The sequence below is a fragment of the Planococcus citri genome, chromosome 5, assembly GCF_950023065.1.
Source record: "Planococcus citri chromosome 5, ihPlaCitr1.1, whole genome shotgun sequence".
Classification (NCBI taxonomy): Eukaryota; Metazoa; Arthropoda; class Insecta; order Hemiptera; family Pseudococcidae; genus Planococcus; species Planococcus citri.
This window is the reverse complement of record NC_088681.1, coordinates 26,736,893-26,749,067: the sequence shown is the minus strand read 5'-3', so window position 1 is coordinate 26,749,067 and position 12,175 is coordinate 26,736,893. Positions and strand designations below refer to the sequence as shown.

At 34.5% G+C, this 12,175-nt stretch overlaps 1 protein-coding gene across 8 annotated transcripts in view; it reads left to right on the top strand.

Moving 5' to 3' along the window:
* The window catches only part of how (protein held out wings), an 89,788-nt gene that overhangs the window by 27,227 nt on the left and 50,386 nt on the right, over positions 1 to 12,175 (top strand). The gene's annotated exons all lie outside the window — the stretch shown is intronic.

Here is a 12,175-nt window from a genome sequence, read left to right as displayed (position 1 = left end):
TGAAAATGAATAGTTTCATTTTTTTTGCAACCTGCTCCTGCCTGCACCCTCTCATAGTTTTGTTTCTATGTATCTACATCCATTTCAATTATGACAAGGTGTCTGCCAAGTCATCAAAGTCATCAAAAAGTCATTCCTTTGGCCAGAAATTGAACGCAATTATCAAAAACTAATCAAATATTCTCAAAATTCAATGCTAATTTGTCGAAAATGCGAACATTTTATAACGAAAATTATTGTTGAATTGACCCCTTCCCCCCCTTCAAGTTGCTGAAAATTTCCATAAATCGCTAAAAAAAAAAAAAAAAAAAAAAAAAAATAGCATAAATTATACCCAACATTTTGCAAAAACTGCTTGCAAATTTGCTGAAATGTCATAAAATTGTTTAAATTGGTTAAAAATTGATAAAACATTGTAAGAAATTAGCAAAAGTCAGAAAAATGCTCAATTATGGAAAAAAATGTGCAAAATTACGAAAAATAGTTCAAGAACTAAAATGAAATAAAATCATGAAAAAATCACCTAAAAAATGACAAAAAATCGAAAACCGCAAAATTATTATGAAAAGAACTTGAAAGTTACCAAAAATTGATAGAATTTCAGTGATAACGGTGTCCTCAACTCAGAAAATGTGAAAAATCTTGACGTGATGGAATTTTTTCATTATTTTTTGAGTGATTAGTATGAAAAATTCTATAAGAAACATCCATAAAAGTTGAATTTGAAACCTCAGAAGAAATGTTTCCTCAGCACCTTTGATTTTGAGAATTTTATCAATACTTACTTGACAATGAATATAAAATAGAGCAAGTTTTCTCTGAAACAATCAGCTTTTACTTGATTTTTGATTCATAAAATAACATGTTTTTAAAATAATGAGTCAGTCTTTTTGACATTCAAACAAACGAAGTATCAAAATAATAATTATTATTTTTAATTTTTTTAAAGTTCGTTGATTGCTTAAAAATATTTTTCAAATTTTTTGAGCATTTTTTGATTATTTATTTTTTTTTTTTGCATTTTTACATCAAATAAATAATGCTGCGCCTTTACGAGTAGGTACATGCCTATTTTTTTTTTGAACTAAGAATATGGTTTTAATTTTTTGACATTTCAAAATGATTTTATCATGAGGCAACACAGGGTTCCTTTTTCGTTTCCCTTTCAAAATTTTTTGCAGAAGAACTGGCAACGTTGAGTAATTCATCCGAATGAACGACACTCTCTTCTCACTATTAAAAAACTAAAAAACTAAAACCATCAATTTCTTAGTGCACTTGAAATAATATTGCAATATTTTTCAACTTCAAAGTTGTTAAGCATAAAAAAACACTTCAGGGTCTCAGTTCTTTTGAAAACAGTTGACAATTTTTTCGTGTCCTCCTCTCTACACCCATCATTTGTATTTCTACCGCGTTTTAAAAAATATCTAATTTATTGAAAAATTCTTTATTGTTCGTAAGACATGTTTTTCATCATTATTTGTAATCAGAATCACTCTTTCGCTCTTTCAGTTGGTCAAGATCGCTTAAATTCTTGCAGATACACTCGTCTAAATGCATGCAATCACGTAGGAAAAATTTTAGAAGGTTATACAGACCAAGAAATTGTACGAAAATATTCGTGTGAAGTACAAGTATGTTGAAATTTATGAGAAAATCATTCAGCGAATTCTTAAAAATGTTCACAAAGAATCAACACCCGGAATTTTTCAAATTTTTGCGCCACACGTGTATCTAGTTGAGTTCTTGGTAGAATTTAATAAAAATGAACATGACCAATTAAATTAATATTGCGCTATCAAATTTCTAAAGAAATAAATCAACAGAACATTAATTATATTTCAACGACTATTTTCAAAAGAAAAAAAAAAAGATGCCTACATTTTTTGGGTGACCCTCGCTTGACAACTTTGAGAAAATCAACTTCGATGATAATATTGATCCTTTTTTTTAACGCCAAATTTTTTTATAGATCTGAGAGTGAGAAAAAATTACATACTATTTCAACCCTCAAAAAAATTTGAAGGAAAGCTCATCGGCATTCAAAACCACTCTTTAACCCAATCATAAATCATTTCTTCAGTCAACTATCTGTTCATCTGTAGGAAAAAAATCAAAACCTCCCGACATCTCCATTGATGTGTTAAAGCCAAAAAACTAGTCGCTTCCGTCTTTCGCGCTATTCCAATGTGGTCCTGTAATCATTAAGAGGAAAAAAATGAAAACCGAAAGAAATCTGTGTACACCGCCTTAAACCAGTCGAATCCTTAAGCCGATTTAAAAGCGCGGTATTCCGCCAGTTCTCTACGCAGCCAAACCGGAATGCAGGTAAAATAACTCGTATTAGGGATGGTCGCGTCCAGACATCCAGAAGAAGGGTAACAAGTGTAATCAGACCACCTGTTGATGGAAACAGCCAAAACAGGTCGCTGGCCGAGGGTTGTATATACACGTCTCCGATTTTATAGACTTGATTCCAGTGATTGTCAAAATTTATCTGAAGGGTTGCTGTTGCCTGCTCATTTCAGTTCGCTATGGCGAATTTTTTCCACTTTGAAAAATAAATTCGAGCTTTCAAGCGCGAATTTATATCCCATCCGAGGTCGTGTCCATGAAAATTTTTATAACGGTGTATTGGAAATCGGAACTGGTTTTATTGGTGTAGGGCAGTTGGGCACCATTGCTGTAGATATTTTGCCCCGTGTATGCGTATTATACATGTACGTACGACGCGGCAGCGTGGGAATTGATGATACGCTGCGCGGCTAAACGATTTCATAATACGCTTGACGGTATTTTTATTCAACCGAGCGCGAAGTGTGGCATCCAGAGCTTATTTTTTCGCTTCATCGTTATCCGAAAATTGTATAGGTATTGTGTGCAATGGGTATTGTTCCGTGTATCCCGAAAGTCTTCGGATGAGGCGCCGGCTATGATGTGTTTTTTGATTGAAAAAAAAAAACGGTGAGGTGATTTTAATTGTGAGGTGTTGGATTTGGACCTATTCCTCATCAACTGCGATCAAAATTGAATGAGGTCCTACGATTTTGCTCAATTTTTTTGGTACGAATTCCTCTGATGATGATCAGTTCCCTATTTTGATAAAAAAAAATGAGGGTAGAGGTCGTCGAAAAACGGAATCTAGAAAAAGAATTCAAACTTTTTTCAAAACGAAAGTGGCTGGGAGCACTGAAAAGTCATATCCAAAAAGTACGTAGATATTCGAACTCAGCTTCCTCAAAAACCTTACAACCGACCAGTCACATGTAATTTTCAATTTTCTGGCACCTTTATCATGTTTTTAGGGGCACTGTGAGAATTTCAGAGGAATTTGATCGAAAAAATGAGCTGAAATTCGAGCTCAGGGTCTGGCACGTGCTGTTCAACGACTATATAATTATCTTGGCACTTCTGAAGAAGACGAAAATACAAAACACGATAATTTTACCGATCCTCGAAGCTTTTTTCTTCTAAATCAAGCCGGACAATGCTTCCATAAAGGGCACACGTACTAGATTAAGAGGTTGATGATGCCGACTGTAGCATGGCAGCGGTGTTTTGTCAAATGATCTTCCATGCGTTAGATTTTTCATCTCGCACCATCAATTCAAGTAGGTCGTGTTACCAATTCAGCAACCGGACCGGTACCCGTGTTATCGTGACGTTATACCTTTGTACTCGGGGGCCACGATTTTTCTCGTAGTTGCGAAATCGCACCATTGGATTGGCCTTTTCCTCTTTCTCGTATCGTTGAACCGAACTACTCGTACAACTCTGAATGAGCATACCTATCCATATCTGTAGATTCTGTACTTTGTATATGAGTCATTAATAGATAAGAAAAGATGCGTAGAGTGTCGATGAGATAACCATAATTTTCGATGCTGGTGTCAATAAATTTTCTCGTATATTTTTCCTCATGATTTCCACTTTCGTGTTGTATAGTAGATATAGGAGTTTTGAAGCGAAAAAATTCACTCCAGGGGAATCGTCGATCAATGATCAATTGATCATGTATTTCGTACATAAGGCTTCGATTGTGAAAATGAAATCCAGCATCCAGCTGTCGCAGCAGGCCAAAATACTACGTGATGATCGGTCACGAATGATATTGCCAAATTTTCACCGATATCCTCGCGGTCTGCGAGAGTCCTACCGCTGTTAATTTCCATCAAAAAAATTACTACCGTGTCGAGATAACGGCGACGCCACCGACGACTTTATACGTAGGTACGTTTGTTACAGACGTCGACGTCGTCATCGTCATTTATCGGCCGATTAACATTTGAAATGAGGGGCGAAAAAAGAAACAAGGTGGAGGTCGTATTATGTCAGGCTGTGAGATTATGTATCGGATTCGATTGGAATACTTTGCGGTATGATTGGCCACCTACAGCGACTGATGTTTTGGCGTTTAAATTATCTCGTTGCGGGTTTTACGCGTATTTTTTTCTCTTTTTTTGTTGCACATCATGGACATCGCCGCCTCAGATTTCGTTCTGTGCACCGAATGGTGATGTCGATGGCGGAATTGGACAGACTCTGTATTTGCTCAAGGTATTATCGGTCGATAATTTGCGGCCGCTGTGCCGATTTAACGGTAATAAATTTTTTTCGTGGGTAATCAAGGTCGCCGTCGATAATGTCGTATTTTCTTTCGGACGCTCTCGGCCTCGCACGAAAATCGACAGCTGAGGATTCGCCAACTGGCTACTTTTACGTAATGCAGATGAAAGGTTGATGATTTGTTGTCGATTTGCTCTGTTCATGGAGTTGAATGTACGTATAGTATAACTGGATGTCCAACTTTCGGGGAATGAGAGGGGGTCTTGCTAGTTCTGCAAAAGCATGAGAAATGGTGACATACCGCACCATATTAGTTCTTATTTTTTTCATTATTTTCGTTGAATCCTTACTTGGTTTTCCCTCAATTTCATAAATTTTTTTTTTCACATTTTATCTTGAAGTCAAAAAGTTATTAATTTTAGTAAACGAATAAAAAGTCTCGTTTCTTGTTTAAAATTGTTGAAATTTGACACCTTTTCGCAAAAAAATTCCAAAAAGTTTCATTTTTTCCAGAAATTACTCAAAAGTTTTTTTTTTGTCAGAAATTGCCAAAAAGTCTCGCCTTTCCATCAAAAAGTTTAAAAAAGCTTTGCTTTTTCGACAAAAATTGCGAAAAAGTAATTAGTTTTTTTTACAGTGTTACCAAAATGTCTTGCCTTTTACTAAAATGACCTGTCTTGCTTTTCGCCATAAGCTGAAAAAAAATCACGCTTTTTACTAAAATTGCGGGAAAATTTCTTTTTTTTTTCAAAAATTACTCGAAAGTTTCGTTTTTTTAAAACCAAAATAAAAGTTGTAAAAAGTCTCGCTTTTTTGATGAAAATTGCGAAAAAATATCAATTTTTTCAAATAATTGACGAATAAAAAATCATGTTTTTTGCTAAAATTTTGAAAACTTCGCTTTTTGATAAACATTCATCCCTAATTTTTAGCGAAATTACGTACTAAAAAGCTTCGTACTCCTTTTTTTTCAATTATCACTCTAAATCTTGCGTTTTTGCCACAAATTGCTAAACAGTATCATTTTTTCGCCAATAGTCCAAAAAAGTTTTGGTTTTTGCAAAAATTGACAAAAGTTGTTGCTTTTTAGCAAAATGGATATAATTGACATTGTTTTGTAAAAAATTTCAAAAAGTCATATTTTTTACAAAATTGGTAAAAATTTCGCTTTTTTGCCAGAATTTGCAAAAAAGCCTGTTCAAATTTTCAAACTCTCTATTTTTACAAAAAAATAGGTTTTTTGCCGGAAATTGCAAAATTCTCACTTTGTTGCCAGAAATTGTCAAAAATTTCGTTTTTTTACCAAAAAGTTGCAAAATTGTCTAAATTTTGAAAATTAAAACCACTTTTTTTGGCCATTTTTTTATTTATTTAAATACATGTTTTGCTCTCGTTTTTTTTGGTTACTTTTTCGACCATTTTTGATTACTAAAGTTATACTTTTTGTAGTAAAAATTGACTACGAGCTTTGCAGTACCCAAAAATTGCAAAAATCCAAGTTTTATTTAAAAAACGACCCCATTTTGGGACCCCTGTCACAGCTTCTCGTACGGGCATTGAGGAAGGGTGGGGTCAAAATTTTTCTGGGTAACATTCCATTCAAAGTATACTTCCTCACCAATTTTTATCAAAATCTAGGACATGTTTTTCACCCCCCCCCCCTCCGTCCAGTGAACATTTATTTGGTATAATTTTTCAATTTTTCAGCACAAGCAATTGATTCAAGTAATTTTTTATCAATTTGATTCAGAATATCCATAAAATAAAGCTTTGTGGGATCTTTACTGGGGAGTTATGAAGAAGAAAGAATAAAGATTGAAAAATTATCCAAAAAATACCATTAATTCAAATTTTATTTGATTTTTCGGTTTTTGGAAAAATTTTGAAAATAAATGTACATACAGCAGAAGTTTAGTGAGAACTCTACTATCGACTTCCCAAGTCGATTCGTGATGGTTCAAGCCATTCTAGAGCCTCCAGCGAATTTTTGGATTTTTGCGTTTTGGAAAAATTTGTCATAAAAAGTGTAAAAATGAAATTCAGAGTTCAATGAACTTGGTTCAACTAATTGTAAAATCTTTTTGATCGATTTCAGTTAACATTTTTGCGTTAATAAAAATTACTCATTACGAAATTGATCAGTTTTCGAAGACATACAATGTGCATTTTTCGAAGAAGTCAATGGGGAGGAGAGGTGTAAATTTTCTCAAAAACTGCCTGCTAAATCCATTTTATTTTCGTTAAACATCGATTAATTCAAACGACCGATACACAGAATCCACATACGTAGCGAAACACGTCTACTCTAAACTTACCTTGAAACCATTTCTCACCATCGTGGATGGTTATTCATTTATAGAAATCTGTTATTTTCTCAGCTGTCACGTCTCGTCTATAGTTCGTTCGCGTCGTCGCGCGCCTGCTCACACTCGCACACATCAACAGCAAAAAGAAGAAAAAAACTGGGTATCTGATCACTATCCACATCTTTCTCTCTCTCTTTTTCTGTGTATATGTCTATCCATATCCATACAAACGTCGCTCGGCGTCTTGGTCGATTTTTCCAACACCTCGTTTTGCCATTTCAAGGTATAAAACGAACACGTGAGAAATATGCCATTGTCATAGAATCGCTCAGCGACGACATTCGCGTGTACTTCCTTATGAATGGTGGTCACCTCGTAAAATCTCCTCCTATAGTAGCTCAATAGCGAACAAAAGATTAGCTACCCTCTTAAAGCTACTCGTGCGTAATGATCCAATGAGCTGTGGTTTCAAATGGCACGCGCATTCGCTATTATTTTTCCATTGGTGGCTTTTGAAAAAGGGTACCACGTGCAGCGTGCACCCCTGCGTTGTATTATATTCGGTCGCCATGGTTACTGAATGATGCGGTCTCTGGAGGCTTGATTTATTGTAGACGTTGAGTGGAATTTTTTTCAGGAGCTTGTGCTTATGACTTGGCAGTTGGCACACGACGCTCAAGATGTTGCTTTGTAATTACTGCAGCATCTTTTAGCCAGTCCTGTGTGGCATCTTATGCGCGCTTCGGCTCAATTACGTAATATTTACCATTGCAATGGTATTATTTTGATAAAAAATACTGGTATTTATGAGACCAAGCGTCGTAATGAGTCGTTTTATTATTACTGTTTGAGCTGTGCAACAAAATGACAACAACGTCGTAGTTGTCCTCGATGCTATGTACATTAAATCATCAGTTTCACTCTCACATACTGCTTGAAATTAGCGGAAAAACATAAATTATTATTGATTGACGATCGTCCTATCGTAAAACTTCGTCTGCTACCCACGCACCCAAAAAATACCCGAAATAAATCGCCAAAATCGTGGAAATTTTCGAATAAGTATGTGAAACTGCAGGTGACGATGCAAGCAACCTTCTACTGAATCTGTAGGCTCGTTACGTACTATTTTATTTTTTGTTGCGTTCTCGATATATAAGAATTGTTAGGGAAAAAAACACTCTTTAGTTAATCTAATACTTATTATCGTCGATGACCTCAAGAATACGCGTATGGTGTGGACCTGCGACGCGATGATGGCGGTGCACCGCTCATCGTCTTAGATATAGTATTTCTCCATTATGAATGTATGTACGACGTACGTGTACCTAGGCATAGTATTCTATACCTTTACCTATACCAGAGACGATCGCATAGCGCGTTCTTCCATAAAAACCGGTCTGCCCCCTCGGGCTACGTATATCGCTAATTTAATTTACTTTTTAGATTTCGCAGAGCGATAAAAAGCGCCGCGCCGCCGCATTATGATTAATTAATTAACGATCGTAATCGTCTCTCTTCTCGCCGAGTATGGAAAGATAACGATGAAATTTCCCGTTTAATGAGAGAAAAACAACAGACAGATGGTCATTTAAGAGGATATGCTGCACAATGTTGCTGAGGCGATTATCGTAATACCTGCGTAGGCTTTTTTTTTATGGACCTACGGTACAGTCGTAGATGATCCGTGAATTTTGAATGTACAGTACCTATCATCCGTATTGGCGAAAATTTCACTTCCTCGAAACGTATTAGCGCGATTGGGTGACATACGAGACGTCTAATGGGTTCGAGGAAGTAGTAAAGTACTTGCTCTACAGGTGATTTTTTTTCTTTTTTTAACAACGATGGACCATTTGGTCGTAATTATCAACGTCGAATGTCGTTTTTTATGATTTCTTATTCGTCGTCTTCTGTATTACGTAGGATTGTAGAAATGAGAAGACGAAGAAGGCAGTTTGCTCTGTGATTTGACTTCCTGAAGGGTTTTAAAAATGGAGAGCCTAAATTAAATTATCAAAATCGACCAAGTAATTTTTTTTTTCAATTCAATTTTTTATGAGAGGAACGATTGAGCAAACGAAGGAACGAATATATTTGTATGTTTACAATGTTTCAGTCTCAAATTTTGTCAAATTTGCCAAAAAGTCGTGTTTTTGCCAAAAATTGCTGAAAATTTGTCGTCTTTGGTCGAGAAACTTCAAAAAAATTCTTACTTTTTTTGCCAAAAACAGGCTAAAAATTTCATTTGTCAACAAAAAGTTTAATTTTTTTGACCACATCAATTTTTAGTCAATAATTGCCAAAAAGTCGTGGTTTTTGCCAAAAATTTGAAAAATCTCGTTTTTCACCAAAATTGCTTAAAAGTTTCGCTTTTTTACCTGAAATTGCGAAAAATTTTCATCTTCTTCTATGAATTGTCAATGTCTCATATTTTCGCTAAAAATAATTGCCAAAGTTCGCTATTTTGCTAAATAACCTCGACTTTTGCTAAAATTACTTATCATAGTTTCATTTCCCTCCAAAAATAGCAACAAATCTCGCCGTTCATCAAAATTGCCAAAAGTTTCATTTTTTGCTTAAAGTTTGCCAAAAATTCTCAGTTTTCTTCAAAAAATTCCAAAAAGTTCAATTTTTTCCTCAAGAATTGCCAAAAACTTGCGACATTGCCTCACTTTTTCGTCAAAGATTGTAAAAGTATGTCATTTTTTGCCAATAACTGCTAAAAAGTTCAGCTTTGTGCTGAAATAAGCAATTGAGTTCCCTTATCAAATTTAAATTGGAATGTTTTGTGTCGTAAGTAATCTTTTTTTTTAATTCAATTTAATTGAAAAGTTTTTCATCTTTTTGTAATTTTTTCTGCATTAAAATGTTTGGCACACGATTGATTTTTGTTAGGTACTTATAAAGTTTTTTATTTTTTGTTTTTGAAAAAAATTGAGTACGAGCCCTGAAAGAACCAAAGGGGGTCGATAAAAATGACTCATGTCGATTTATATCGCTCCTGCTCCTGCTCCTGCTCCTGCTCCTGCTCCTAAAATAAAGAGACATTTTCATTATTTTGTTTCAAACTTGTATCTACATAAATCCTACATTTTTTAATCAGATTTTTCGTTTTAAACGGGAAAATACTTTTTAAAAAAAATGTTTGAGATTCAATTTTTTAACATTTTTAAAACATTTTGTTTTTTTTTTTTTTGAAAAAGTTTTGAGCCAAGTTTCCAGCAGTTGAAATTGAACTAATCATTGAAATTCTCAAGAAGGTTTCACTTTTTAATTTTTAAAAAAATTTTTGAATCTGTTGGATGACCTGCTTACAAACCCATTTCAATTTTTTAATTTTTGTGATTGTTTTGGAAATTTAGGCGATTTTGAATTTTCTGAAAATTCAAATGAATACAAGATTCTCTGCTCAAAATTTTTTCAGTTTTTTAGAATGTGGGGAGGGGCATTTTGCAAAAAATTTTATCACGAAAAACAATCTAGAAATAACTAATTCGAGTTTTTAAAGGATGCACACTGCACAGTCAGATACCTTGATGAGTCAGATTCTTAAAAATAATTTAACCTGATTTTTTATTGAATTTTGCGAATAAATTTTTGAGAATCAGTTTAATGAGAAAAATGACGAAAAGTTCAAAGTACATTTTCGTAATATGTACCTTGAAATATTTTTTTCTCGAAATTTAATTGAATCAATCAAACTTGTGATAAAATTAATAAACACTTTTCTAAAAATATCTCGTCGAACTTTAAATTATACGAAAGTAGAAATGAATCTTTTTTTTTGGTTTATTTTTCATGGGTAAACTAAAATGAGGTGAGCACCATTCGTCGTGGCAAAAATTTTAAATTGCAATTTTTTGAGAAAGTGGTACCGAAAGTGAAAAGAAAGAAGAGGTTTAAGAGTTGAAATATTTCAACTGAAAAAACAAACACTCTCCGCTACATTTACATAGTATTTTCAGGAGATTTGCCAAAAAATTCTGAAAACAATTGATGAAATTAGCGTTGTCACGATTTTCAACATGTTTTTTCTCAACTTGTAGTCGGTCGGAGGGGGTTGGAGAGAAAATGACTGAATGTATGCCATTCTTCGAATTCTAAATTTTCCATGAATTTTTTCTGAGTTGGTGGAATAATTGCGATAAGTATGAGGAATGAGTTCATCGAATTCACATCCACATCTATATTGAATTTGAGAAACAAAAGAAAGAGGTTATGTCTAATTGGTGAATATTTTTGGAAAAAATTAAGCTTTTCTGGTAACATTGCTTCAGTTACCCTTCGAGTATTTTTTTCAAGAGAATTTATCAATTTAAAAAAATTGTGGCTCCCTCTTCCCTCACTCCTGAGTCAAGTGGTAACCTTATATTTATAACAAACCAGAATACAAAAAAAAATTCATGGTTCGAATGAGAAGTACCTACTTGTGCTACCGTATGGTTTCATCGCTTTGACATACTCGTACCATACCTACCTACGTATAAAAGTACACGTATGTATTTGTCAATATACGTCATTAGCTATGACGACTACCTGAACGATGCTGTGGGCAGATGGAAAAAGTCTCGACGTACACAAGTAGGTATTATGTCAGATGATGATACGAGTACTTGCTACATACATCAAATTGCTGGATGCAAGAATGCTTTGAAACATTTCAAAAGTGATCATTGATCGTATACCCATTTGTCGCAAATATCAGCAGCACTTTCTACAATCTACATACTTACATGCTGAAGGTATAGGATAGGTATCTCTATAGACACATAATTCCGATATCTGGAAAACTGTAATCGATTGCGGAAAACCTGCTGTAGAAATTGGCAAGTACACGTTTACGTATAGACATTACTCGAGGTATTAAAATCTTCATATGGCGTGTAATGTGTACATTTCCTGATCATATGGCCACTGTTCCGGCTCGAAGAAGGTCTAAATTCGTGAACTAATGCGAGACTCAAGAAGGTGTATCGGTTCTCTGTCTACGCCAAAACTCAAATAGCGAAAAATGAGCGCTGCTTCAAATAGCTTACGAATACGTATTAATTAAATACATTACTTTTATTACATCACAAAAATTATCACTTATTATGTCAGGCTATCGTCTCTCTCGGTCGGCTAATTTTTTCAACATTACCTGTATACCTCTACAGTAGCGGTACAGAATGTGTTTTTTTTTCGACAGCGAAGTGAAGTGAGGAGGCGAGGTGCTGGTATCATCATCCATCAACCAGACACGATGTTACGCTAAACGACTGAATCAGTTACCGTGAAAAGAGATCAGTTTTACTTTC